Source organism: Girardinichthys multiradiatus, chromosome 23, assembly GCF_021462225.1.
Source record: "Girardinichthys multiradiatus isolate DD_20200921_A chromosome 23, DD_fGirMul_XY1, whole genome shotgun sequence".
NCBI lineage: Eukaryota > Metazoa > Chordata > Actinopteri > Cyprinodontiformes > Goodeidae > Girardinichthys > Girardinichthys multiradiatus.
Genome location: NC_061815.1, coordinates 44,976,165 through 44,980,652, shown reverse-complemented (window position 1 = coordinate 44,980,652; position 4,488 = coordinate 44,976,165).

Genomic DNA, 4,488 nt, shown 5'->3' with positions numbered 1-4,488 from the left:
CACCTTTCTGGAGAGGGGAATTGTCTGAGCTTCTGCTGGCAACAACTTAATGCTCACCCTCTACCGATGATCCACATGGCCCTGTCTTTTAGTGTTTAACCCTTTCTCTCTCCTAGATATGGCGATTGACTGAGCTTAACTGTAACTAAATATATGTGCTCTCTTTCAGACTCTAACCTTGAAAACTGGCTCAGAGTTTATCTGTTCTTTCTTTCTAGGTGAAACGACTAAAGGAGCTACATCCATTAACATTTACTTTTCCTTCCCATAGAAAGTACTCCTGGATCAGTGCTTCTTTGTTCTCTTTGTGTCTCTGCTCTGTTCTCTCAAACCCTCAGTTGGTCGTGGCAGATGGCCACTCATACTGAGCCTGGTTCTGCTGGAGGTTTCTTCCTGTTAAAATGGAGTTTTTCCTCTCCAGTGTCGCTACATGCATGCTCAGTGTGAGGGATTGCTGCAAAGTCAACGCCAGTGACTGTCCACTGTCTCTACATGCTCATCCAGGAGGAGTGAATGCTGCAAGTCACTGACTGGATGCAATCTGCTGGGTTTCCTTAGATAGAAAAACTTTTTATCCAATTTGAATAAATAACTAACTTTGACTGCACTGTTCAATGGTTAGGATTAATTGGAATGTATGAACCTGACTGTTGTGAAGTGCCTTGAGACAACATGTGCTGTGAATTTGCGCTGTATAAATAAAACTGAATTGAATTGAATTATGGTGTATTGGATGCAAGATCTGAATACAGGCAGGCATATGGGAAACAGGTGTAAACCAAAACTCAATAAAGTCCAGAATGTTCTAGTAAACTGAGACAAATCCAAAAAACCAGTAGCATGAGACTTCAACAGTTGTAGCAACTAGTAATGAACAACGGAACAAGGGAGGAATATCTACTGAGGAGAGTGATTAATGGGACAAGGACCAGGTGACACTTATTAACAGAATGGATACAAGTGAGTGGAAACCAGACAACTAGGGAAGATCTAAAAACTATCACACTGAGAGTAAAACACTAAACAACCATTAAAAATAATATAAATTGTGACAAGAATTAGGTAAAATAAAGAACCAAAGGTTCACAAACACACAACTCACAAACAGGAAACAGCAGAAAAGTAAACATGTAAAAAGGAAAAGAACACTGGCCACAACAGTATGTTAAAAGCAAGAATCAGCAAGAGTTAAAGTGAGACTTTTTGTTTCCACACAAGGGTCTTGCTCTGATGTTATTTTCCAAACTGAAATTCATCTTTATCCTGAAAATAAACATCACAAACTGAATCAGAACGGAATCCCTATGTCTTGCTCCACTGAAGGTTACAAGAATCTTGGGGGTCATGATTGATGTCCAGTTGACCTTCAAAGATCATGTTGCCTTTATTGCTCGATAGTGCCACATAGCAATGTTAAACATAAGAACAATCAGGCCCTATCTAACCCAACTAGCCACCCAGCACCTGGTGCAGTCTATGGTCATCTACCGCCTGGTCTCATAGCCTGTTCTGTGAAACCTCTACTACACATGTCACCCATGTTCGTGGAGCTCCACAGGTTACCCTTACCAGTCCACAGAAAATTTAAGTCACTGATGTCAGCTTACAAAGTGCTGAATGGAACTACTCCTCTCTACTTGAATGCTTTTGCAAAGCTTTAGGTTAGTACTCTGTCACTCCAGTTGTCAAAGGATTGTCGGATAGCAGTGCCTACACCATGCTTAAAACAATCTGGACTCTTTTCATGTGTTGTTCCATGATGGTGGTATGAGCTACCGAGTGCTTCCAAAACTGTCTACAAGAAACTTGAAGACCCATTTTTGACATTTGCTCAGGAGTCCAAAAAAATACCTTATTTCCTTGTTTATATGGATCTCTTATAGTTATTTTTGAAAATACCATCATATGTATTGTAGAAGATCCAGATATTTGACATAATTAACAATCTATAATTCTTCTCAATTGGAAAAAGATCTTGTATTTCTTTAAATCAGTTTTTCTAGATCTAGAAATTATATTCTTTTTTTATCACCAATCATTTCTGGTTTCAATTTTTCACAGAATGAAACTAAACTATTTTACCATCTGCATACAACAGAACCATGAGCTTCATATAAGTTAACTTTTAAGTTCCATGGCCTCAAGCTGAACACATACAATGAGCAGTAAATACCCCTGTATCGAAGCTAGTTCTTTACAGGAATAGTTTTCTTGTTTTTCTGTCAGTCACTGATCCTTTTCCAACAAAACTGCTCAGTGAAAACCTAGAATGTGGCTTGCTCATACTAAACAAGATCCTGGTCAGTTTAGGCTACTTAAGTACAGACTGGATATTTGCTTTTATTAGTCGGTGTTTGATGACAGGTAAAAATGATGGTCAGGACACGAGGCAGTTATTTTATTTATTTTCATTGAAAAAAATAAATTCCTGTCCCGTCAGTTTATCCCATTACTGATGGATGTCTCCTTGAGCTTCTGTTGTCCTTCAGTTCACAGCAGTTCCCTTACAGTACATGTAAAGCAGGCTGCTTGGCATAACTAGGCGAACAGTAGCTCCCAATGATCTTACTTGAATAGCTTTTTACACCAGAAATAAATCTAATACAGGTCCTTCTCAAAATATTAGCATATTGTGATAAAGTTCCATTATTTTCCATAATGTCATGATGAAAATTTAACATTCATATATTTTAGATTCATTGCACACTAACTGAAATATTTCAGGTCTTTTATTGTCTTAATACGGATGATTTTGGCATACAGCTCATGAAAACCCAAAATTCCTATCTCACAAAATTAGCATATTTCATCCGACCAATAAAAGAAAAGTGTTTTTAATACAAAAAACGTCAACCTTCAAATAATCATGTACAGTTATGCACTCAATACTTGGTCGGGAATCCTTTGGCAGAAATGACTGCTTCAATGCGGCGTGGCATGGAGGCAATCAGCCTGTGGCACTGCTGAGGTCTTATGGAGGCCCAGGATGCTTCGATAGCGGCCTTTAGCTCATCCAGAGTGTTGGGTCTTGAGTCTCTCAACGTTCTCTTCACAATATCCCACAGATTCTCTATGGGGTTCAGGTCAGGAGAGTTGGCAGGCCAATTGAGCACAGTGATACCATGGTCAGTAAACCATTTACCAGTGGTTTTGGCACTGTGAGCAGGTGCCAGGTCGTGCTGAAAAATGAAATCTTCATCTCCATAAAGCTTTTCAGCAGATGGAAGCATGAAGTGCTCCAAAATCTCCTGATAGCTAGCTGCATTGACCCTGCCCTTAATAAAACACAGTGGACCAACACCAGCAGCTGACACAGCACCCCAGACCATCACTGACTGTGGGTACTTGACACTGGACTTCTGGCATTTTGGCATTTCCTTCTCCCCAGTCTTCGTCCAGACTCTGGCACCTTGATTTCTGAATGACATGCAGAATTTGCTTTCATCCGAAAAAAGTACTTTGGACCACTGAGCAACAGTCCAGTGCTGCTTCTCTGTAGCCCAGGTCTTGGGAATGCGGCACCTGTAGCCCATTTCCTGCACACGCCTGTGCACGGTGGCTCTGGATGTTTCTACTCCAGACTCAGTCCACTGCTTCCGCAGGTCCCCCAAGGTCTGGAATCGGCCCTTCTCCAAAATCTTCCTCAGGGTCCGGTCACCTCTTCTCGTTGTGCAGCGTTTTCTGCCACACTTTTTCCTTCCCACAGACTTCCCACTGAGGTGCCTTGATACAGCACTCTGGGAACAGCCTATTCGTTCAGAAATTTCTTTCTGTGTCTTACCCTCTTGCTTGAGGGTGTCAATAGTGGCCTTCTGGACAGCAGTCAGGTCGGCAGTCTTACCCATGATTGGGGTTTTGAGTGATGAACCAGGATGGCAGTTTTAAAGGCCTCAGGAATCTTTTGCAGGTGTTTAGAGTTAACTCGTTGATTCAGATGATTTGGTTCATAGCTCGTTTAGAGACCCTTTTAATGATATGCTAATTTTGTGAGATAGGAATTTTGGGTTTTCATGAGCTGTATGCCAAAATCATCCGTATTAAGACAATAAAAGACCTGAAATATTTCTGTTAGTGTGCAATGAATCTAAAATATATGAATGTTAAATTTTCATCATTACATTATGGAAAATAATGAACTTTATCACAATATGCTAATATTTTGAGAAGGACCTGTAATTGTATGGCAGAAATGACCAGTTATCTATTCAGACTGATCCTGTCCTCAAGCAATACATGTAGAAGACCCAAAGAGCCATGTTCACCCTTCTTTTTAAATAAATAAAAATGTGTCTAAGCTGTGAAACCTAAGTTACCCTTTTTATAGTTTTATGAACACCTACTATGTAAATTGTTTATGTTTCATAGTTAAAGAACAAAAACGTTGTATCTAATTCTAGATTTTAGAACAAAGAAAATGTCCAAAAAAAGACAAAAAATAATATTTTGTGGACATCCCACCGGGAGGAGGCCAAGGGGACGGCCCAGGAC